The following is a 27,283-nucleotide window of genomic DNA, read 5'->3' as shown; positions in this document are numbered from 1 at the left end:
CTCTGACATGGCTGTGTGACTGAAGAATCTACCCAGACTCCATCTTTCGGCTCATTCTTCTGTGAATAAGGGCAATAATCATTCCAATACAATAAGACTCTGATGTGGATAAAATTAGACATAGCTTTAAGATTACAGAAATAGCTTCTTTCACACTATGAGCATTCAATGGCTGTGTAGATTGATGTTGTTTGATTAGCAATTTTTTTAATAAGTTAGATTCTATCACTAGTAAAATGAAACCATCTATAACAAGAACATGAAACAGGGTTTAAAAAACATCTTTCAGTTGCACACTTATTGTTAATAATTCCTATCAAAAATAGCCTTTTAGCATTATGTTTAGGATATCAAGTGTAATTTCAGAAGATTTTGGAGAAAGACATAAAATTACAAAAATCACAACTTTCTCTTTACTACTCCTAAAGAAGATAGAGTTGTAGAGAAAACTGTACACAAAAACTAACTCAAAATTTTATTAAGAAATGGAATGAAAAGGTCCTAACTATACATGACAAAATTAGTTTTCATTGGATAATCAGTCTCATTCTAAAGTTGATCACTGGCATTTGGCAGGTGTTAAGGTAGTGATAAATAATCAAAGGTCTAAAGCATGTTTTCATAATTTGGGTGCACAAGAACACCCAAGTAAAATTCTTAAAAATATCTGTAGTTATTAGGAAATGATGAACAAGAAGGTGAATTTAATTTTCAGTATAACTGACCTGTATTGTTGAAAATTATATTTTAAATCTAACTACAGTGTCTTTCCATTAGATTCTTGATGAACTACATTAGATAATTATATGAACACTATATTTTTTTGCATTAATATTTAGAGGAAATTTTTAAAAGTTCTGATTGGGAAACCTTCTGAGTAGTGTGCAGCCTTCCTCATTTCTGCATAGGACATCTTGTTCCACGGCGACACCAGTTGTTTCATAGACGCACTTGTGGCCAGGTATTGGTTAATTCAGGCATCCCTGCACACCTTCATGCAATTTTACCTTCAATAAAAAATTAATATTTTCACATTTCAGAATTTATTTCATTTACTGAGTTTCCCAATTCTGCCTACTGTTTTATTTAACAACTTAATAAAATGTGGGTGGTGTTTCCTTGGGATAAGCTTTAGGGAATAATTTTCTTTGTTCCCTTTCCTAAAGAAGTGCTTTATGATCCAATAAGAATTATTGCTAAACTGCATTCATTCTTCACGGGAAGAGCATACAGCGTGACTTAATATGGAATTTAATTATTGCTAACATTAATATGTGATGACCACTAAGAGAATAAATCATGGCAGAAAAAAAAAACAGAAGAAAAATAATTCATTTGTCTTAAAGTGTGCTGAGGTGGATGTCTGGAAAGGTGTGGTCATGTATTATCTATTTTCTTTTTCTTTTTTAATCCCCTATTTTCACTAGTCTAGATTTATTTTATCATTTCCTAGACCATTTTCTCCATTCCTTTTCTTCCACCTTGAAAATATGCTTTTGAGAATTCAAACTCCAGTTTGATACAGCATTTAGGTCACTGTTCTAAGTTATATTGAATTTAATCATGGGGTCACTTGAACCAAGTAGCTTTGCTATTTCTAATCTACTAACTGCACATTTTCTCTAAGATTGGATAGGACCAGTCCTATTAGGATTTCTGACACAGAAGGTCAATAATTCTTTATTTCATCCATAATTTTATATTTTATTGTCCTACACCTCTCAAAAGTTTCACACTTCTTGTGGAGAAAATGAAATCTCCTATTGCTAAACTAGATTGCTATTTTCTTGTCTTCTTTACGTTATCATGGGTCTTTTTTTTTTCCATCAATTTCAAGTTTCCCTTTGGTAACTTGTCTTTTATCTTTTATCTCTATCATTTAGATATAATATTACAATAAAATGTACATTTATTTCTGAGTGGTTATGTTTTTAAATGATCCAATTTAATTAACTTGAATTGGTTTTAATAAATGTCTGAGATTATAAACAATTTACCTAATTGCCTAATTTATTATATCTTTTAGATAATTTAAAATTATAAGCAAAAGCATGCTCATATGATAATGAGTAATTTTATGAAAATATAAGTTACTTTCAGTAACATGAATTAATAAGTCTTTTTCACATTGTATAATTGAAAGTATTCAATTTCTAAAATGTAACTGAAAAATAACATAGACTTTTCAGAACTTTAATTAGGAAAATACCTTTTACAGTAAAATTGAGGAAGACAGAGTCTTCTGTTCTAGATCAGTCTGAGCCAGTATTTTTTGTGACCTTTAGACAATTGTAGGACTGAAAAGTCATTGAAGATACATGCAAGGCACTTTACAGTTCATAAGCTCTTTTCAAAGGCTGCATTGAGTCCTCCTCACAACAAACTAGTAGCTAGGACAGAATCAATTAAGATTTGGGGATGTTTATGTACCTACAAACATACATACACACAAATATATTAATCTATATTTTTTTATATATTTTTACAAGTGATTTTATTAGCAAAACCTTTGATTAATCTCAATTTTGATTTTTTTCATTCCATTCATATTCTATTGTAGAATGATTTATTTGACCATCTTTTATGAGTGGGATTCCATTGATTACCAGACTTTTGTAATTACAATTAATATTGCAATAAATATCTTTTCATATACTCTTTTTTGGATTTTCTTTGTATGCACATTACCAAATACTAGATTACTAAGTTGATGGTTATAAATATTTTTTATCTAAGATAAATTTACATTGAATGAAATCCAACTCAAAGACTTATTTCATGTGTTTTGACAGATGCTTACACACATAACCATCATCCAACTCTATAAAGTAGTTCCATTGCCCAAAGTTTTTATCAATTTTGTTATCAATTCCCAACTTACACGCACTACCACTGATCTGATTCCTATGATTTGAGAACAAGTTGCATGTTCTTAAATTACTTTTTTCAGTTCTTAAATATCATGTAAATGGTGTCATGATATAATTACCAATGTAAATATCTATGGAAAATGCATGTTTTTTATGGGTTAGAGTATTGTGAGAGGACCTTTCGATTTTCTAATATTTTAGTAGAAAGTATTCAATTATGAAAGCATATCTGTATGTTAACACTGTCCTCCTATATGGTTTGATTCAAGTTTTTATATTTGGTTAAATTTAATTCAAATTTTAATCTATATCTTCTAATGTAATCCATAACTTCTAGGTTTCAAATTGGTATGATCCATTTATATATCTATTTATTGATGTTTTCTCTGTCCATGGTTACATTTCTTTGACCATTCTTAATTAGGTTCATTAATACATACACAGTTAAAATATGTAAATTTAGTATTTTTTATTGTTTTAATGTTACCTATTTCAAGGTGTATATCTCTTTTTACCCATCTGTCTTATTTTTCAATTCCTCTGTAAGGTTATATTGGGGGGGATAGTGGTTGTTGATTTATTTTATTATATACCTCTTTTTCTATGATTTTTTTATTTTATTCAAATAAACTTACATTTGTTAATGTGTTCCATTCTTTTTATGTCATTATTTTTCTAATTTCTTTTATAAAGAGGAGCATTTTCAAATAAACAAAATGTGAATTTATTGCCAGATTAATCTATCTCCTCACAAATAATTTAAATGAGAAATCTAGATTACAGAGAAATGATATGGGAAAGAAACTTAGAAGTATAACAGTTAAAGAACAACACTAGCAATGTAACTATTATACCATATATTTTATAAGGTTTTTTCTTTCCTTGAATTTTAGTAAAAGTCACCACATTACCTAAAACAAAACCTATAGTATTTTGTGATATTTAGAACATTATTTAGAAGTAAATTGCATAACTATAATAACATAACGAGTACATGAAATAGAACTGTACTCTTTGTTGTAACATAATTATATTTTTCGAGGAAAATCACAATATTAATTCTAGTTACAATGTCTTAAGTATGCATATCATGATTCCTAAACAAAGTCAATATATAATAAGAAGAGATAAAGCAAATGAGAATATACAATAATGATTTTTAAATTGTTTCAACCCAAAAGAAGGCAGGAAAGGAAGAACAAAGGAAGAAACAAACCAAATAGCAAATACTGTGTCAAACTGAATACAAGTCAATGGTGCTAAATATGTAATTAATGAATTAATGGACTAAACTGTGTCTTGGTCTGGTTATGTGGGCAGGAAAGAATACCACAGACTAGGCAATTGAGAGGGCTGACCAATTCATTCCTGATGAGAGCTGTGAAGATGGCATAACAGACAGGGCCGGTCGCTCTGCTTCCTTTCACTAGCCATTCATCTCATCCTGAGTGCTCTAGCACCAATGACCAGCCCCACCTCTAAGAGCATCACGTTGGTGGTTGTATGAATTCAAAGTATGAATTTGGTGGAACACAATTTGATCCATAGCACTCATGTTAAAAGGGCAGAGGTTATCAGGTTGGGTAAAGAAGCAATATCCTACTCTGTACTGTTTATATAAGATACGGTTTGAATAGGCAAAAAAGACTGACTAAAATTAGAATCATAGAAAAAAAAAATGTCATGCAAAAAAACTATGAAAAAGTGTTTGGCTAGATTAATCAGACAGTGTTGACTCTAAGACAAGAAGAGTGACCCTGTTGCAAAATAAAACTCAAAAAGACTGGGGATGTTGATCGAGGGTTAAGCACCCCTGGGTTCAATCCCTGGTACAAAACAACAAGAACAACAACAACAACAAAAAGTTGTAAAAATAGATGTCAAGTACTATTATTTATGATAGTGAAAAAAATGTAAATCAATTTGAGAAGTGACACAAATGTTCGGTTATTGAACAATTGGACAATAGTCACAGTTTTTTAAGACCAGATTTATGATACATGCACCAACATCAAAGAATCTTAAAAAAAAAAAAAAAAAGTTGCATGAAAACAATCCAGACATTTAAGAAAACTGATAGTATGAGCCCATGTATATGAAGTCCAAAGAGAGGCCACATAATCTATAGTGGTGGACCAAGACAATAATTATGAGTTTTTACAAATTGCAAAGTTTTGAAAAACAAGTTCTGAGATAATGGAAAATATATCTTTGTTGGTAGTTAGTTATACTAAAGCACATATTTGTTAAAACTTAGTAAATTACAAATTAATGATCTTTGTATTTAATTTTATGCAAAGTTTACTTCAATTTGAAAAGAGAAAAAGAAGCAAAACCCAAAATTAACATGATGGAATATAAGCAAACATTAATAAAAATCCTGGATACCAATATGAGATTATTAAAGATGTGCAAACAAACTAGTCAAATCAAGATGCAGTCAGAAGTAAGGTTGCTGGTGAAGCCAAAGAAAATATATACAAATATTAGGTTTCTATGTCTCTGACCAAGACAGTCAAAAAAAATTATAATGTTATAAAATTAAAGAAAACTTTAAAAAGTATGTACCAAGTGCTCACCATATTTTAGAAAAAAATGATACAACATTCTTAAAGTTATGGGTAAGGTTCTGAAGTTCTTGAAACTACAAAATAATAGAAAAATTACCTACTTCCTCAGCCAGAAGCAGCATTTTATATTCAAAAAGAGAAGAGAAAATAAATTCATACTTGCCTTTTACTTATATAAAATTGAATGTCATAAAAATTAATATCTACAAGTTAGTGATGCAGAAAATAGCTATCCAGTAGCAGCTTGTGAAGGTCATTCATGAAAAACAAAAAGAAAACCGCCACATCACAACCACAACAGCCCTAGACATCCTCAGATGCACAAGAGTTCAAAGACCATTTGAATCCTTGTTCAGATTCTACCTGGATATAGAAGCTATGCAACAGGATCAACTAAAGTGAAACTTTATGGTAGGGAAACTATGGAGGAACCCATACTTGGTGGCAACAGAATCAGTTTTACGTACAATTAATAGTGTAGCATTAAATATTTTAGGTACAAAAACATCATATGAGTATTAAAATAGTTGGAAACAAAAATCAATACTTTAAAAACATTAACACTGTGTCTCATTCTATTTAAATCTTTAAAGTAAATATTGTGTAAAGACAAAGGATGGTAACCAAAACCTGGATAGACATTTCTTTGAGGAAATACTCAATCCTAATATAATGCTGTTTTAACCCTTTGATTTCCATTATATTTTTTAAATTATTTTTTTAGCAGTTGCCCACGGTTACCATATATATATATATAAATTTACCATAATAGACATCAGATTCATATTAACTCCAGGGAAATGTGGAAATTTCCACATAAACTGTTTCCCATACTCTTTTTCAATTGTTACCTTTGTTTATGTGTGTACGTATCTGTTTGTATAAAATATAATCTATATACAATTACATTATTATATATTTTTATATAAATAAATATGAACTGATATATTCTTATATATAGTTACATTTATAAAATTATATGTATATATGCATATATATGTTAAATCCCACAATACTATTGTAATTATCATTTTAGGTATTATCATTTCTTCAAGAAAAGAAAGAAAATTGAGCACATATTTATAGACTTTGCTATATGTTTACTGTTTCTGGTTCTATCTATTTTTTTCCTGGGTTCAAGCTACCATCTAGTATCATTTCTTGACTTGGATTACACCTCTATCCTCAGAACCTCCTTTGTGCTCTTATTGCTAAATATACTACATATTTAATGTGATAGTCTAATGATAGTATAAATGCAAGTTTTATACAATTCCTGTTTTAATTATGAAGAGAAAGAACAAGCCATGCATTTGTACAGTTTTGTAATTATGTAATTAATCTTAGAGATGTTCTTTGATTTTTGTGTGGAGTCTATTTTTCATCTGAGTGTATATGCTTTTAGTCTGAAGAAATTCCTTGATACTTTTCATAAAATAGGAATGTTGGCAATAAGATTTCTTAGTTTAAACTTATCTTTGAGTGTATTTATTTTGCATTCATTATGTGAAAGCTTTTGTTTTGTACAGAATATGAGGTATTTTGTTTGTTCATTTTTTGTTGTTATATTTTGTTTTTGGGGAGTGGTGGGGATTGAATCCAGGGGTTCTTTACCACTGAGCTACATTCCAGTTCCTTTTTATTTATTTTATTTTTTATTTAAAGACAGGGTCTTGTTAAGCTGCTGAGGCTACTCTCATACTTGTGATCCTCTGGCTCAGCCTCCCAGATTGCTGGAATTACAGGTTTGCACCACGATGAATAGGTTAGTATATAAATTCGAAGTTGATAGTTTTTTCTTTTATTATTTCTTTCATTTCAATACCTCCTGGCCTCTTGTTTTTCATAACAAGGAAGTTCTTAATCTTCAGTTGTAAATGGGCCTGACATTTTCTGTCAAGATTTTCGGGTTGTCTTTGACTCTCCGTGTCCTTACCAGGCTGTGTCTGCCTCTGGATGTCTTCACAGTTAACCTACTTGGAGTTCATTGAACTCCTTGGATGTGCAAAATCAGGTTTCCACCAGCCACTACTTGCTCTCCTATTTCTTTTTCATTTTTTATTTTTCTTTTTCTCCTCTCTTGGTACTTGCGTTTGGCCTGTGTTGGTGCACTGGATGTTGTTTCTCTCTGAGTCTCTTTTCACTTTTCTTCCTGCTGTTTTCTCTCTGCTCTGCACTTGGCACTCACTGTCTCCCCATTCACTTACTCGGTCTCTGCCAGTTCCTCCCACATGTTATGGGAAGGTAGAGTGCTATTCACTCCAGAACTTCAATGTCATCACTTAAAGTTCTAAGGTATTTATGACTTGTAGTCCCTGTGCCATCTACACCTGGTCTCGCTCAGAATGTCTGTTGCCTATTTTGATTTGTCTTTCCCAGTCATGACTTATCTGTTGATGTATGAAGGGTATTCCTGAGAAGTCTGTCTGTCCCTACAGACTTCATTTTGCTGAAGGTGGTATTCAGTGTTCCTCTGGCCACTTTGTGAGGACACCATCTTAGCAGAACAGTCTGACCTTCGCCTCCTCTTGTCTCAATGGTAAGCTGTCTGATTTATTTGGTATTACCACATTACTGTTTACCACTGAATTGTTCTACTGTTTTTGATGATACTCTGGGCTGTAGATGTCTTAGTAATATAGTTCAACTATGTTCTAGTAAGGGAGTTTCTTGGAGGTTTTGATTCCATAAGGACTCTTCCTGGGCTCTCTCTTTCCCTGGTTTACCCTGGGGAAGCAGCTGGCCTCTGGTTTAAGATAGCTCTCTTAATTCTAAGTCCCTGTGAGTTCCATGAGGACGCTTAAGCTTGCACTTTCCCATATTGTGAGTCTAAAAACGTCTTTGGGGAGAGCTTCAAAGTGCTCTTATTTTGTGGATGGCTTTGTCACTCCAGGTAAACTATCTGAGCCACTCAGGTTTCTTGGTCATGATGTGATCTCTCTTCCTTTCCCTGCATCTCTAGGTGTTATCTCTACCCATGAGCAAACCGGGAAGATGGTAGTGAAGGTCCCAGTATTTTGGCCTGCCATGTCTGGGGCACAGTCTCCGCCCTGTGGGCACAGCTAAGTGGAAGCAGGAGACATGGACTGAGTCACATTCACCCAAAATGTGTCCTCTTTAACTTTGAAGTGTAGGGGATTAGAAAAATTGGTGGCTTGTCCTTGTTAGAGAGAGACAGTAGGATTTTATTTGAGAATAAGCAGAGAACATGGACTATCTCTTTCATTCTCTCAAACATCCTTATGCTTAGTAGAGTTCCCTGAAGCAGAAGGGAAAGAATGGAGTTGGTAATGACTTGAATTTAGAGAGTCTCACTATTTATTATTAGTGAGTTTTTGTAGATTTTCCTAAAGAAACACTAATTTATTTGCTATACACCATTAGGGCAATTTGAGGAATTTAGACATTTCTGTTGTTAGATTCTGGAGATAAAACCCAGGGTCTCATGCATGCTAGGAAAATGCTCTGAACTGCAACCTCAGCCTCCAAACATTATTGCTCGTTGTTTGTTTTTTATGGTTTTTGCCACCTTTGCTCATTTTACAGGGTAGCAAATCCACTGAACCATCGTCCTATTAATGGATTTCAATTTTCAAATACTATTATTCTCTAATATGTGAAATAAAAACAAAATTAATAGGAAGGGTCTTACTAATTGCAAAAAAAAAAAAAAAAAAGGAAAGAAAGAAAAAAAATGATCTAGTGCAGTTTGCACAGCCAATAAAGGCATCTTCAGAAAGAGCCTCATTGACAGGGTCATCCTTCAGAATCACTTTCCCAAGAAAATAGGCCTCCTTCTTATCCTTCCTGCTCTGTTTTTCATATTCATTAAATAGCATTTCTGCAAATTCTAATAGGCATACAGTCTTCCTCTAGTCCCAGTTTGTCAAAAAGCTTGATTAGATATTCACAACTAATTCAGTGCTTCTCTTGGTACATCAGGACACTTTCTCAGCTTGGCACTCCACACTGGAAACATTGACATGTCAATAAGTTTCCTTAGGTTTAGGAAAGAAGAATTGCCCACATTGGAAAGTAGCTTGACAGCACAGTTCTGAAGAGATCTCAATGCATACGTGTGGGATAAAGTTGAAAAGAACCCTCTTCCTTTCATATTATTTATCAATCAATAAATCACCAAGTTTTCAAAAACTAAAATGCAACACAATTTGAAAAGTAAGTAACCAAATACATAAAGGATTATAGAAGATCAGCGTACGCATGGTATAAAAATGGAAAATAAAAATAAAACTTTGATGACATAAACACACTTAAATTTTACTCAAGAAATGATACTAAATACTTACCGCAGTCTGGCTGGGCACAAAATCACGAGCCACTCACAGCTTTGTAGATTCAAACAGCAATTCTTTATTCCCGAACTCACACCGGCCCTCTCCAAACACGTTCTAGGGAAATCCACGTTCTCTGCCCAAATTCACACAGAGATTATCTCATCTAGAAACATTTCTTTTTCTTTTAACCTTCCATATTAAAATATATTTCCACATCTTCAATCTTTAAATATCTCTTTTCTAGCCACTAACCCTTTTTATAAATTCACATTCTGAAACAACTCTTATAAAATTTCTGATTTAGGTAAATTACTCCACTTTAATAAGATGAAATACTTTCATGTTTTTTTTTTTATGGTACTATAATACTATAATTGAAACCCAACTGAAACTTCTTATACTCTTTGTATATCAATTACACCTGATAGAATCTTAACACTTAGTAACCTTGTTTCAGCAAAGACACAGACCAAAGCAATATTAAACCTTTTTTCCATTTACCAATTTATGAAAACACACATAATGTTTAAATATATTACCTTATGTAACTTAATAAGTGAGAGTACTTGATTTTATATTTAGTGGTTGATATTTTAACACTTTAAAGAAAGAAGTATAGAAAGTTAAAAAGAAATAAAGATAGAAAAGATGTAGGAAGATAAAAAAGATGTAGGAAGACAAGAATTAGAAAATGGTTAAAAATGTCAAGTAAAGGTATTTCAGATAAAAAATACAAAAAGCTAAGACAACTATTAGATACAGACGTACTTATTAAAACAAAAAGAGGGAATTGGAAAGGGGTATATATCCCCCAAAGATAAACTTAAAATAACACTTTTAGGGAAGGCGAGAGAATGGGTGACCATTTCAAAAAACAATGTGTTCCTGTTTTGATTTATTTTGTTTTTATTTCAAGTTGCCTGTTCCTAGAAATTTCTCAGATAAACTGGGGAAAATGGTTGGCTCAAAGTTTGAAGTTGTTCACCTCCGAGGGAGAGAAATTGTTAGAGAAAGGAGGCACCCCAGTAAGACCAAGAACAGCTAAGGCATATGTTGATATAATACAAAAATGTAGCCCATGGCTTTTTAAAGACGAGTTATTAAGTATATCAATGGGACCATCGTGGTATCCTGAAGAAGGATTTTTCTTCAACAAGAAAGAGATGGCTAATTCTGTTTACTACATTTGTCTAAGATCTTGGTTTTTACAGATATCTGATTAATTTACAAAGCTCAAGTGTTAAAATATCAACCACTAAATATAAAATCAAGTACTCTTACTTATTAAGTTACATAAGGTAATATATTTAAACATTATGTGTGTTTTCATAAATTGGTAAATGGAAAAAAGGTTTAATATTGCATTGGTCTGTGTCTTTGCTGAAACAAGGTTACTAAGTGTTAAGATTCTATCAGGTGTAATTGATATACAAAGAGTATAAGAAGTTTCAGTTGGGTTTCAATTATAGTATTATAGTACCATAAAAAAAAAACATGAAAGTATTTCATCTTATTAAAGTGGAGTAATTTACCTAAATCAGAAATTTTATAAGAGTTGTTTCAGAATGTGAATTTATAAAAAGGGTTAATGGCTAGAAAAGAGATATTTAAAGATTGAAGATGTGGAAATATATTTTAATATGGAAGGTTAAAAGAAAAAGAAATGTTTCTAGATGAGATAATCTCTGTGTGGATTTGGGCAGAGAACGTGGATTTCCCTAGAATGTGTTTGGAGAGGGCCGGTGTGAGTTCGGGAATAAAGAATTGCTGTTTGAATCTACAAAGCTGTGAGTGGCTCGTGATTTTGTGCCCAGCCACACTGTGGCAAATACTATTTAAATATAATTTTCTAAGAAAATAAATGGTGTACACTTAATTCAGAGGTTCATAACCATAATAAAACTAAAAGCTATTAGGAACCTTAGGAACTCTAGTTTAGAAGTAGGGAAGATAAAATATAAATTTCATAGAAATATTGTGAAATTGTTTCAAACTGATGATAATTTGGAATCTTGTCTTTAAATATGGACTTTGGGTGCGTGGGTATACACAGAGAGGACACAGACCAAGGTTTCATTGCTAGGTACTTGAAAGACAATAATTTACTTCATCCACAGTGCCAGTGAATACTGTGAGACTATTTTCTGTTCTGTGAAGAATATCATTGTTATTTTGGTCAGGATCACATTGAATCTGTAGATCACTTTTGGTAGTCTGAATGCTTTAAAAATATTGATTCTTAAAATCCATGAACACAGAATATCTTTCCATTTTGTGCATCTTATTCAAAATATTTTGGGAGTGTTTTGCAATTTTCATCATGAAGTTTTCATGTCTAGTTAAATGTATTCCTAGGTATGTTATTTCATTTTATTTTTGTAGCTATTAAAGATGGGATTCCTTTTTCGATTTCTGTTTCATCACAAGATTTGCTATTGGTGCATAGAAACATTACTGCTATTTTGAATGTTGATTTTATAAACTACAGTTTTGCTGAATTATTTATTACTTCTAATAGTTTTTTTTCATAGATTCTTTTAGTTTTTCTATACATACTGTAATTGTACCTGCAAATAGTGACAATTGATTTTTTTTCCAAAATTAGATACAATTTTTGTCTTCCTTTTGCCTGATTGCTGAAGTTAGGACTTGAAATACTATGTGGAATAAAAGTGCTGAAAGTGAGCGTGCTTGTTTTATTGCAGATGTTAAGAAGGAAGCTTTCAGTTTTTCTCCATTCTGTAAAATGTTAGCTATTGGATTTTAATATATGACTTTGGTATGTTGAATCACATACTTTCTATACTAATTTATTCAATATTTTATCATGATGTGGTACTGAACTTTATCAAATTCTCTTTCTACGTCTGTCTATTGGGATGGTCATGAGGTTTTTGCTCCTCGTGTGTTGAGAGCCACAAACAAGTCAAGATGGCACCTGGCACTTTGCCAGGAGGAGTGGTTTGAGCTAACGCCACGGAGCCATTAAAGATGATAGAGATTCCTTAATGACTGACTGCTGTATCTAATGATGTTAATTAAGTTAAGCTGTGTATAATTATTAAGATGATGAGTATTCCTTAATGACTGATTGCTGTAACTGGATGATGCTAAATTGAAACAAGCCGTGTATTCAGTTAGGTATATATACCTCTGCTGTCTGCAATGAAGCAGCTCCTTCTATCTTGAGTGCCGGGTGATTTCGAGTTCTTGCTCAGTTCCCATTGAGTTCACTTGCAATAAAGTAGTTCCTGCTTGAACCTTCAAGTTGCTTGTCACCTCCCGGTTATTTGTGCCCAGCCAGACTGCAGCACTCATGCTGTTGGTGTTATGTATAAAAATTACTGAATTGCAAGTGTGGGATCATATCTTCATCGTTAGGAGGAATCCCACTTCATTGCGGTGAGTAATCCAACAATATTCTACTGGATTCAGTTCACCAGAATTTTATTGAGAATTTTTACCTCTTTGTTTGTCAAGGATGTTGGCCTATGGCTTTGTTTGTTTGCCTGGTTTTGATACCAGTGTACTACTTGTCTCAGAGAATGCATTTGGAAGAATTGATTGTTCTTCAAAGGTTTTGGAAATAATTTAAGAAGAATTTGTGTAAGTTCTTCGTTAGATGCCTGTTATAATTGATCAGTAACACTTTCTGGTCCTGGATCTTCCTTGATAGGAGACTTTTTATTACTGATTTATTCTTGGTACTTTTATTGGTCTCCATAGGTCCTCTATTTCTGCATGAGCCAGTCTTTGTAAGACCTATGTGTTCAGGAATTTTCTATAGGTATGGCATAGGAACTTTGGCTGGCCCCTTCATAGTGATTCTTCACAGAGACACTGTGAAAGGAAGACAATGCCCAGCCACAGGATGGTGATTGTGAATCAGACATCTAGACCCTAGAATTCAGGATGGAATACCCTTTTTATGTATTCCCTTGGTTCACATCGTATAATACATTAATTGTGGATTTGACACAAGCCTGAGCTTGGATTACCTTCTAGTGATGAAACAGTAACAATACACCAATACCAGACTTGTGGCATTCCTGAACTTATTTCTACACTAGATGAATCACAAGGCATCAATAGCCTTCAGATGCACAGGACTTCTCTAATAGTCAAAATAAGAGGTCAGAAACTGAGCATATAATAACCACTTTGTATAAACTCCTCTCAGATGGGGAATGTAAACAGTTGTTTTAAGGAAATAAGTATTGAGTGTCAAGAAAACAGATCAAAGATTAAATCCTTTAACAGAAAAACTTAAAACTTGAAAACCATGAAAATATTTGAGATTAAAAATACAGTAAGCAAAATTAAACATATGCTAGATGGCATCAATGGCAAACTAAGAAAGAAGAAAGAATTAGTAAATCAAAGTCAGGCTACTTGAAATCATATAGCTGGAATAGTATGTAGCAAGAAAAACGAATGCAGAATAATGAAGAAAGCTTGCATGAACTTTGGAACAGCAATGAAAGAGCAAATATTTGGATTATTGGGACTTAAAAGGGAATTGAAAATACTACAGAGATATAAAGGCTATTCAAAGAGAACCTAGCAGAGAACTCCCCAAACCTAGAAAAGAATGAAAATATACATGAAGGTCAGAGGTCACTGGTTATATTTAATTCAACCAAGACCCAATGCAATGCCTCTTGGTTTCTTAAAAAATGACAAAGAGAAGATTCTCAAGGCCTAAAGATAAAATACGTAACATAAAATAAAGGTGTCTGATTTCCTGGCAGTAGACTTCTCAGAAGAAATTTTACTGGCCATAAGAGAGTGGCATGATATTTTCACAATACCGAAGGGAAAGAACTATCAAGAATCCTGGAACCAGCAAAGCTATCAATTAATAATGAAGCCGAGATAGAGTCATTCTCAAATGAAAGCTGAGAAATATGTCTCTATAAGACCTGTGCTGTGTTTAAAAAAAAAAAAAAAGGTAAAATGTTTCTTCAGAGAGAGAGAGAGAGAGAAGAGTCACGAAGGGTTTAGCTTGGTATAATAGCTGGAACTTGACATTTCTGAGAATCAATCCCCCCCAGCAACCTTCCCTCCTTCCAAAATATTGGAAGATATTGAACTAACTGGTAAGAGTAAATGCAGAAGTCAGAATGTTCTAATATTATAAGCATGGCATATAAAAGGATTATAATTTTAATACAGATAATTTAGAAATCAATTAAGACAATAATGACTATAGTAATATGTTGAGAGAAGGCAATACAGAAATTCATAAACAGGGACTTCAGAAATTCAAAATGTAGGGAGAAATGGAGTATGAATTTAGAGTTTTCCTAGTGTATTTTCTCTACTTCTTCATGATCATGTCAGGTTGCTATCATCTCAAAATAGTTTGTTATAATTAAAAGATATTTTTGTAAGCTTTATAGTAAACATAAAGCAAAAATCAGTAATAGTCAAATCAGAATTAATAAGCAAAAAATCCAGAAACACTCCACTAGTAAATCATTTAACCACAAAGTAAGACTGTGAGAGAAGAAGAAAAACAAGAGCATCTACACTCAAACTAGACAACAAGTTGTAAAATGGCTGTAGGTAAAATCTTAACTCTCAATACTTGCCTCAAATGTTAATGTTTTAATATAAAAATTCAAAGATGAGGAGGGACTAAATGAATGAAAAGTAAAACCCAACTACTTGGGGTTTATTTCTTTACTAATATTAGGGTAAGTGATAACTTTATGGTTTTAGGGATACAAGGTGATATTTTGGTGTAAATACACATTGTTTAATGGTAATATCAGGCTAATATATCCCTCACTTAATATACTTACTTTTTTGGTAGTGAGAATATTTTAAATTTACTTTTCACAGTTTTGAAATATACAATGCATAATTATTAACTATGTCACCTTATTGTGCCATATATCTTATGACTTCTTTTGTCTCATCTATCTGAAACCGTGTAGCCTAGACAAATATTCCATCAATCTGCCTTTCCCAAGACCCCAGTAAACACCATTGACCTCTCTACTTCCATGAGTTCACCTTTCTGGATCCCACCTACACATGATGTCATTCAGTATTTGCCTGTGTCTACCTTGTTTCCTTTAGTATAGTGTCTTGCAGGTTCAGCAATGTTCTTGAAAATGACAAGTCTGAAACAAGTTGTTTCTAAGTTTGAGTAGTATTCCATTATGCATGCATACAACATTTACTTTTATTTTAGGGAAAAAAAAAACTGATATTAGCATTTAAGATGGAACAATATCCATGCCTCCTCTTTCCATTGATGACTCCATGATTCAAATGTGAAATAACAGAGAGCAAAATAAGTGTTACTCCACCACCACTATGCTAACACATTCAGTTTTCACCACAACTACTGGTCCTAGTAACAAGCAATATTTATAAGTGTATAAGTGTTTTCTATGTGCCAGTCATTGTCCCAGGAAACGAGTAGTGTCTTATTGCAATGGCTCCCACCTGACACCAGAGAATGAGATCAAAGCTCTATCTGACGGGTCATGCAGTGTTTAAGCCTATTAGCAGGAAATTGTCTGTCAACATACAGAGTTGGGTGTCAGCACACAGAGTCAAGTACCATATACCATCATTGTGGTCAGCTGTGGACTGTATGCACAATAACTGTTTCATAAGACCCCAGTGGAGTTCAAAAGTTTCTCTACCTAATGATGTATGGCCATCATAATGTCCTAACTCGGCACACAAGCTGCTGTGAGCCAGTATAAACAAACCTGGGCTGTCAGTGACATAAAATAATGAATGCATTTATATACAATACATAATATTTGATAAAGAGAACAAACGACTATATTGCTTACACATGTATTTCCTGTACCACATATTTGATCATTACTTTGGAGTATACTCTTACATACAGAAAAGGCTACCATAAAATGTATGCTTACACCAGCAGCACCTCAGATATCTGGTGTTTACCATGTTTCTCGACTGCATCAAGAAGCCTCTTGATGCCTCATTGAGTGATTGCCCGAAAGCACTTAGATTCCTGGGAGTACAATCTATAATTCTCACACAAAAACGAAATCATCCAAACCCATTCCTCAGAATGTATACCTGTCACTAATGAAAGCTTAACTCTATGCATATGATTATAGTTTCTTTGTCAATCTTGACTCAGAAAATAGTGAAACCGATATTTTAATATAGATTAGTTTATTTTAAAAGTACATTATTTTAAGACAGTGGCTCACCTGGTTGTGTAGGCAATTCTGGAAGTTTGAAAAAGTCAGAATGATGGAAATTCATGCACCAGTTGAGATGATCTTGAGACTGAGATCTGTACAGGGGGCAGTATAGGAACTGAGGTCAGGTTTTCATACTATAGACTTGAAGTAGAATTCCTTCTCCGAGAAAACTGATTTTTGCTCATAATGAGGTAGTCAGCTGATTGAATGAGGCTCACCCAAATTATCAAGAATAAGCTCCTTTACTTAAAGTTGATTGTAGATGTTAATCATTTCTTCAAAATACCACCATAGCAACAGCTTACTAGTGTTTAATACCATTGCTAGCCAGCTTGGTTTATTGGATTTATTGATATATTGGATGTTGAATTTAACTATTAATTCATGATTACTCAAGGATTGTATAAAATAACAATTCATATCCTATCACAATTTCTCAAGCAACATACATATTTGAGGTATGTTTGTGTGGTTTAAAGTACATAAAGAAAAGAAGAAAGGCCCAAATTATTAATCAATTGGAAAATAATGAGTTAAAGCAGATAAAACCTTCATAAATTAAACAGAGTGGAGGTGGAAAGACTTTTTTAAAATCGATGTTTCCCAAATTATGAAATGATTTTTGGGGAGAAACCACATAAATACTTGAAAAGTTTGAATGTATTTAATCAAGAAAGAATTAATAGGACTTTAATAGTCAAAACAAATTAGTACATTAGAAAGAAACCTGTAAATTGTAAAATTTAACATTATTTTTCCCATAATAATATCTTTAAAGACAAAACAGTATACCAAATATGTAAATTATCCTGCTTTTCAAATGAAAAATTAAGTTTGTTTCCCAAATATGACCTTAAACTTGAGCACAACAGGGAAAATTCATCTATTGAAAAGTAAGAGAAATAACGTATTCTTAGTTTGGACAAATAGATTATAAAAATAATTTACATTAATACTCACTTATATGATTTCTCCTTGTTATGGATAGAATTGAGCTGTCAAATACCTATAGCTATGAGATAAGGTTTACAAGTATATTTTGTCACTGGAAGGAATCAATCACCAAGTTTCTTCTTCTGAACTTCCATCAAACCAGCAAGACACCATTCGTTTTGCTATTTCTATTGTTCATCAGGAACAGTTGAGACTGATATTGAGATTACTTAAGGGACAGGAAAGCATTTCAAGTGGCATTAAAACTTCATTATATTTCAAAAGAACTTAAAAGTATGCTTTATGAATAATTTAAATGTTATTTCAGTTTTAAATTAGATGCTGTAGCTATAATATTTTCATGAGTGACCAGAAAAAAATAACATCAAAATAAATTAAAACCAGCTAAACATAAATGACACTGCATTTAGAAAGAAACCCTTGGGTATTTTGTTTTGCAATTACCATAGTTATTATTGTCTTGTTTAGTGTTGTACTAAGCTTCTGTTTAACTAAAATTACAAGATGTATGACTTTTATCCTACTTACTATCATGACTTTGAACATGTCAGGTTTTCATGATTATTATAAAGTTGTCACCCCACAAGTGAATGGTTACGATAATGGATTGTTCAAACATTAATGTAAAAACATTAACACACAAAATTTAAAACATTGTCAGTTGCTCATTCATTCACTCAAACATTTTTTTTAACTTTTACTACTGAACCTAATATTTGTGACTATTATTTTAATTAACCCTATTCTAATATGTGTTTCAATATAAGCTTCTTTTAGCTCTCCAAAAATGGTAACATGATTTTATCTTATTTCATTAGAAAAATTGATATATGTATTAACACAGGAGATTTTTTTCCCAAAACTTCAATTATATTGAATAAGAATAACTTGTAAAACCCAGGTATTATTTGAATTCAAGTATAAAATGTAGCTTATATTTTAATTATTTTAAAATGAAAGTAACTATTTCCAGAAATTAATAAAATAATCATTGAAATAATACGTAAGCAGGCTATTAAAAATTTATTTTCTTGGCATCACAAAACACTCAGTTAATAATAGCCTTACATTGTCACATTAAATGGAATTAACAAAACTTCTAGTGAGCAAGCTGAGTGTAATTATATTTTCATATGTTCATTCTTCAAGTTGAATTATTCAAAAGTCAATAAAGGATCATGCAAAATAGTTCAAATTATGATACTGATACATTGCCCTTACCAGGCATAAAAACATTCCCAGGTGGCATGCAGGCACACAGTGAGTTTTGTGGTGAAGATTGTGCAGGGCCTTGCTAGTGGACTTTTCATAAAACTGGCCTTCTTTAAACTGCTTCTGTCGCCAGATTCATTGAGCACTTCCTTGCTATCAGTGTTCTTCTGTTTCTATCACTCTTCCCACCTTCACACATGAAAGCCACATTTACCTACATTTTCCATGACATGTATTCCTGGGATATAAAATTATTAGGTTTGTTAACAAAGCAGTGTTTTAAATAGGTACTAGAAGAAATCTGTTTTTTTTTTAATAGATATTACTATTAAAATCAATGAAACTATTTTACTTATGAACATTTAATGGTGGTGGTGACAGCTTTTGTTTAATGTCCTCACCTCTTCCATTCCCTAATGATTATGCCCTCACAGGGACCCACAGGAGAAAGCAAAGGAATCAGAGGCCAGACATCCTGAGGGCACTGGCACCTTATTCCATCCAGTTAAACTCGTGGAAAAGTCCTAGTTTTGCCTCTCTGCCTTAGAACCAGAAATCAGAAATCTGAGTTGTCATGGAAAAACATATTAGCATTTTTTAATTGAAAACTGAGGTCAGAATTCTGGGATAGAAACTCAGTTTGATTTGGTTGATTGTTTGGAATTGAATTCTTGCTCTGACAATTAGGTTACATGTACACACTTTTTTCTGTAATTGTATTAGTTAAATCTCAACCTGAACATTAAAAGAAAACATAACTTATATATATTCACCTAAGGATTTTCAGATGAAAAATATTTTAATTTACCCAATATTGGAGAATCACAATACTTTATTTGGGGGAGGGGGTACTAGATATTTAACCCAGGGTGATTTACCACTGAGCCACATTCTGAAGGTCTTTTTAATTTTTATTTTGAAACGGGGTCTCACTAAGTTGCCGAAGGCCTTGCTAAGTTACTGAAGCTGGCCTCGTGTCTCAGCCTCCCTATGCAATGACATTACAGGCATGCACCACTGTGCCTGACCACAAAGCTCTAATCTTTTTCTTAGACAGGTTAAAATATATAAATAAACCTTTTCAGACTTATTCATATTTAAATTTAAAACATAAACTAGGAAAAATGTCATTTCACCACTCTTTATGCATTTACTATAGTTTTTAGACTGATACACATGGCAGATCAACTCAGTTCACCATCTATGAACATCTGTGTAATTATAGCTCTGAGACGGGGCTCTAAAACTAAAAATTTTAAAACCAAAATATTCTCCTATTACAGTAAATTAAAATACAAATATTTTTAATAATTTTGTCTTTAACCTTTAAACTAAAACATAAGTGATTTTTTTTTTTTTTTATACACTATTGTTGTAGGCTTGGTGCATTCTAAATCTGACTTACCTGACTCCTACTAATGATCTTTATGCTTTAAATGTTTTTCTGTTACTTATTTTTTTTTAAAAAGTAAACTTTATTTATTCCTATTAGTTATATATATATATGACAGTATAAATGCAATTCAATTCATATTACACAAATAGAGCACAATTTTTCATGTCTGTGGTTAAACACAAAGTAGAATCACACCATTCGTGTTTTTATGTTTACTTTGGGTAATGATGTCCATCTCATCCACAGTATTTCCCACCCCAGTACCCCTCCTTCCCCTCCCTCCCCTTTGCCCTATTAAAGTTCACCTACTCCTCCCATGCAGCCCACCCCATCAGCATCCTTATATCAGAGAAGACATTTGGCATTTGTTTTTTGGGGGGATTGGCTAACTTCACTTAGCATGATGTTCTCCAGCTCCATCCATTTACCTGTAAACGCCATGATTTTATTCTCTTTTAATGCTGAGTACTATTAGCATTCTCTCTTTATTCATCCCAGTATTCCCCAGAGACAGGTCTAGTGATGATGGATATCCTTATCTTTGTTGTCTGGGAAAATATTGGTCATCATTTCTCAAGGATAGATTTGCAAAATAATCATTCTCTTGTTGTTGTTTTGTTTCTGTATTGGGGATTGATCCAAGGGGCACTTTAACACTGAACTATGTCCCCAGTCCTTTACTTCTTTACTTTTTAAAATTTTTAGACAGGGTCTTGTTATGTTGCCTTGGACCTCCTCGCTAAGTTGCTGAGGCTGGTTTTGAACTTGTGATCCTCCAGATGTAAATATTCTTGTTTTTATTGAACCTTTATCATTTTGAATATATTTCCCCTCCCTTGACTTGTAGAGATTTTGCTGAGAAGTCTGCTGAGAACACATTGGAACTCCATTTAATGTGTGATGTGTTTGTTATCTCTTCCATTTTCAAAATCTTTATCTTTGATTTTTTGCTAGGGTAATTATTATATACCTTGGTGTACTCCTTTAGGGGTTGAATTTGGTTATAGACTTCGGAACTTCTAGTTCCATGGTATCGGCACCCCAAATTAGGAAAATTTTCAGCCATTATTTCTTTAAATATAATTTCTAGCCTTTTTTTCCTTATCCTTCTGATACTCCTGGTATGCAAAGTTTGGTTGCTTGTTGTTGTCAAATAATTCCCATAAACTTTCGTAATTTTTCTTTATTCTTTGCCATTATTGTTCTGATGACTGGACAAATTTCAAATATACTGTCCTCTAGATCACTAATTTTTACTTGTGCTTTAATTGATTCTACTGAAATTTTCTCTTGAATTTTTCAGTTGAGTCACTGTGTTTTTCAGGTTTAAGAGTTTGATCTGGTTATTTTTTAAGTTATTCTATTTCTCTGTTGCTTTGTATTGCTTTTTTCATGGGTTATCTTACAAATCTTAGATTTTTATCTATATATTCTTGTAATTTGCTAAATTTTTTATTTATTTTTATTTTATATTTATTTATTATTGATTTTATTTTTTTAAATACACAACAGTGGAATGTGTCACAATTCTTATTACATGTTTAGAGCACAATTTTTCACATCTTTGTACAAAGTATGTTCATGCCAATTCATGTCTTTATACATGTACTTGGTTTGTTTTTGCATTACAATTCTTATTATACATATATACTACAATTTTTCATATGTCTATTTGTATATAAAGTAGATTGACACCCAGTTCATGTCTTCATACATGTACTTTGGATAATGATGTCCATCACATTCCACAATCCTTGCTAATCCCCTGCCTCCCCCCTTTCACTCCCTCCCCTCTTTCCTATCTAGAATATATCTACTTGTCCCATGTAACCCCTCCCTACCCCATTATGAGTCAGCCTCCTTATATCAGAGAAAACATTCGGCATTTGTTTTTTGGGGATTGGCTAACTTCACTTAGCATTATTTTCTCCAATGCCATCCATCTATCTGCAAATGCTATGCTTTTATTCTCTTTTATTGCTGAGTCAAATACCATTGTGTATATATGCCACATTTTTTTATTCATTCATCTACTGAAGGGCATCTAGGTTGGCTCCGCAGTTCAGCTATTGTGAATTGTGCTGCTGTAAACATTGATGTGGCTGTGTCCCTGTAGTATGATCTTTTTAAGTCCTTTGGGTATAGAGGGAGGAGGGGGATAGCTGGGTCATATGGTGGTTCCATTCCCAGATTTCCAAGGAATCTCCATACTGCTTTCCACGTGGGCTGCACCAATTTGCAGTCCCACCAGCAATGTATGAGTGTACCTTTCCCCCACATCCTCTCCAACACTTATTGTTGTTTGTCTTCATAATAGCTGCCATTGTGACTGGAGATGATATCTTAGAGTAGTTTTGATTTGCATTTCTCTGATAGCTAGAGATGATGAGCATTTTTTCATATATTTATTGATTGATTGTGTATCCTCTTCTGTGAAGTATCTGTTCAGGTCCTTGGCCCATTTGTTGATTGGGTTATTTGTTTTTGTTTTTTTGTTTTTGTGCTTAGCTTTTTGAGTTCTTTATACACTCTAGAGATTAGTGCTCTATCTGATGTATGAAAGGTAAAGATTTGCTCGCAGGATGTAGGCTTTCTGTTCACCACACAGATTGTTTCTTTTGCTGAGAAAAAAAACTTTTTAGTTTGATTCCATCCCATTTATTGATTCTTGGTTTTAATTCTTGTGCTATAGAAGTCTTATTAAGGAAGTTGGGGTCTAATACCATATGACAAAGATTAGGGTCTACTTTTTCTTCTATTAGACACAGAGTCTCTGGTTTAATTCCTAGGCCCTTGATCCAGTTTGAGTTAAGTTTTGTGCATTGTGAGAGACATGGAAACTTCTTTATGAGTATTGTTCTGAATTCTCTGTCAGTCATTTCATAGATCTTCATTTCTTTCATTATTGGAACATCATTAGTTGCTTTTAGAAGTAGCATGCCTCCCTGTGGTTTATAGTTTTTATGTCCTATTGTTGTCATATGAGGAGACGGTCCCCTTTTAGGCTATCACAGGTATTTTTTGGTAGGGATAGAATATCACGACTTAGTCTAGCCTGCAGTTCTGGAAGGTGCTGCTGGGGGATGACCCTGTTTAGAGAGAGCTCATTGTGAGTTCTATGCTTGGCTGGGCTGCTGCATTTGCTCTGATGTTGGATGAGATCAACAGCTAGGTTCTTCTAACTAGTGACACCACTGGTGAGGACATTCGCTAGGCTAAGCTGTCAGGTGGAGCGGGTCAGGTGCTGCAACGGCTCTGGGGACAGTTGCTTACAGAATGCTCTCCATGATGAGGCTATTCTATTATTGGGAATATGCATTTGAGGAGGGCTGTTTGTAAAGCTCTGAGGATAGTTCTAGACAGACAGTTCCTGAGGCTCTGCTTCTTAAAAATGCTTGCATGGGGATTTTGTCCAGGTATTTTGTCCATTTCTGGGCTGGGATTTTGACTGAGCTGAGGAGCTCTTCCATGAAGTAGGGGTAGCATCTACATTTCTCCAAAAATCACAGAGATGGGAATCTCACTGTCTAGGTGTGTTAATTGGTTGCATTGCTGACTGTGTGGATCTTTAGCTTGCCTACCTGGGTCAACACTGTCACTCTTTTGCTTCTTTGAGATACAAGGAGAGGGTCATCTCCCTGCTTGGCCTGGACAATTGGGTGAGCAGGGTGAAGACACTATCAGTCAGGAGGTTCAAGCTTGATTGTTCTTGCTTCTGTGCTTCTGAAGGTGACCAGCTCAGCTTTGTGGCTGCACCATGAGATTGACTGTTATCTCTGATGAAGCCATGAAGCTGGCAATATACAGAGGTACCACCAAGGACTGTCCACTATCACTTTATTTGTTTTGTGTGATGTCTCTGAAATCAAATCAAGCGGTGTCCCTTCATCTGCTCTCTGAAGTGAGACAAGTGATGGCTTTCTCAGAATGGTCTTAGAATGCTGGAAAGCTGAATGATTACCTTTGGCTCATTTTTTCCCCTTGAGAAACTGTGGGTCCTGTGAAATCCTCTTGGTCTGATGTTATTGTGACTTGAGGAGGTATGAAGAGTGGTGTATTAGAAGTGAGATCATTCTCTTGCCCTTATTTAGAAATCACTCAACTTTCTGTATTATGCAGGTGTCCTGGGCCTGCTTCCATGTTGCAGTTGGTGGAGAGCACCTAGTTGTACCTTCTGAGTGAATAAGTGGGACTCAAATCTCATGCTCCACATCTTGCTGACATCACTTTCTATGATATTTATTGGTATGATTTCTCTAGCCAATTACTATGACTAAACAAGAAGTAAACAAGTCAGTTTGACTATATCATCATTACATTTAAGTTAATGTATAAGACTAAAAAAGAAGAATGTTACAACTAAAAAGGCTTCCTTAATTCTGCATTAGATTTGAACACATAGCACATCTACAGTTTAACAACTCAGAAATCATGTTTTTACACACAGTTTAAATTCCATTTGGGTAGATTGATGTTTGCTTCAAATGTCACGATTTCTCATTATAAAATTTTCAGTCAATGTTTTTTGTTTTCAAATCCTACATTATACTCTGTATGGTTCATTTGGAAACAGTTATATTTCACATTTTTAAGACAATGTTCTATGCTACAAAATATAGATATATTCTTAGAGAAAAATAAGTATACATGACACAATATTTTGCTGTGATTCTATAAGTGTTATTTGATAGTGCACATATACCTGCCTAACACTGAACCTGAGATATCTACTATTTTTGTTTGAATTTACCTATAATAACTTTATTTAAATAAAATAGTTGGAAATTAGTATAAATATAAAAAGCTTTACTTACTGTTTAAGTTCTTGTTTATATGCCAAGACAAAACAAACCATGTTTTCATTCCCATTAAATTTTGAATTTAAAGGACTGTTAACATTTTTTACAAAAGATACGCATAGGTTATCACATGACCCTTCAAAAAATTTACTTTATTAAGTATAAAGGCATACATTAACTTGTTCATCTGCTAAGATTTTTTGACCCTTCAGACTACCTGTTTAACCATAAGCTACTGTCACCTAAATAAAAGCATTTTTTTTCTGGGAATTGAATCTATTGGCACTCTACAATTGAAATATACCCCTAGTCTTCAATATATTTATTTTTATTGAGACACTAAGTTTCTGAGGGTCTCAATAAATTGCTGAGGCTGGCCTTAAACTCTCAATCTTCCTGAAACAGCCTTCCAAGTCCCTTGGATTACAGGCTAAAATAGACTTTTTGATAAAAATTATTTCTGAATAATTTTTTTCTGAATAATAATTGCATAAGTAAAATAATTCAATTTCATATTTTCCTTATATTTTTATTTCTCTTTTTATCTACAAAATATTTAAAATACAAATAATGTCCTTTGTTCTCATGTAACTTGGATAACATAGAAATTAATTTGTCAATTACAAATGAATACCTGTGTCAGAAAAATTATATATTCTCACGATATTTTGGCATTTCTTTCAAATTAGCTTATTGTTTGCGGGGAAGGCTTATTTGTTTGTTTCTTTTTCTGTTTCTTTATGTAGGCTCCCCACACCCCCATCTAGCTCATTTTTTTAAAATGTACTACATCAGGACAGGTTATGTTGATTTTTCAGCATAGTTTGCCTCTCAATCTTTAAACTACTCACAGATACACACATAGTAAATAAAGGAAGTGTCTCTGAAGTACATTATATAAACTTTCTGTCCCAGAATGTTTTCTGTCTTGAATACACTAAGTGCAGAGGACATACATGGAGGGTATGATAGTGTGAGGTTATTCCAATGCGGACTTAGTGTAGCAGGTCAAGGTCCTGACTTATAATAGCCTCAGTTCTACAGGGATTAAGATTTGCAAATGGGGGCTGGGGATGTGGCTCAAGCAGTAGCGCCCTAGCCTGGCATGCGTGCGGCCCAGGTTCGATCCTCAGCACCACATACAAAGTTGTTGTGTCCGCCGATAACTAAAAAACAAATACTAAAATTCTCTCTCTCTCTCTCCCCCTCTCTCTCTCTCTTTAAAAAAAAAGATTTGCAAATGATATGAATATTATGAACCTCTATCTCTTTATCTTTTAAAAATTAGGGTTGTCCATGTACGAACTGTGTGATTCGATTTAAAACTATATTCTATATTTGCAAAATATCCTTAGGAGTTCACTGAAGTTTCATTATTAGATGATAGATATTGTATCTAGAATAGAGTATGTTAAATCTGATATCAATAGAATGAAAACAATAAATCCAAAAGACATTCACTCATGACTATTTGAATCTTCCAACTCATTTTCTTAGTCAAAGAGAGAGAAAGATAGGTCGAAAGAGAGAAAAGGAAAAACAGAATGATCCTGCTATGCTACATGACAGTCTCCATGGCAATCTTACTTTCTGTGTGATTTTAGAAGTACTGAAAACTGGGGCTCATATTGCCTGCTCTTACATTTATATTCTTAGTTATCCTCCTCCACCATATCTCTTGTAAAACTTTCAGTTCATGATATGATAAAAGTTTTTTTCTTAAACATTCAGTCAAATACTGTAACAGGTTTGCCATTAATTATTCCAGTACAGACTTTTTGAGAGGAAATGGGAAGTTAAAATTTATTTAAGTTACATAATTTTCAGCCTATGTTTACTGAACAAAAATTGTATTATTATATAGTAGTAACATATGGAATTATTCTGGTAAACACCACTTTCAAAATTAAAATACTTTCTAAAATTAAAAATAAAAATGCCAGGTGCCTTTCTACAAAACAAGACTGGGCTTCCTAATGTAA

This window comes from Callospermophilus lateralis, chromosome 8 (genome assembly GCF_048772815.1).
Source record: "Callospermophilus lateralis isolate mCalLat2 chromosome 8, mCalLat2.hap1, whole genome shotgun sequence".
Lineage (NCBI taxonomy): Eukaryota > Metazoa > Chordata > Mammalia > Rodentia > Sciuridae > Callospermophilus > Callospermophilus lateralis.
This window is presented reverse-complemented; position numbering follows the sequence as displayed.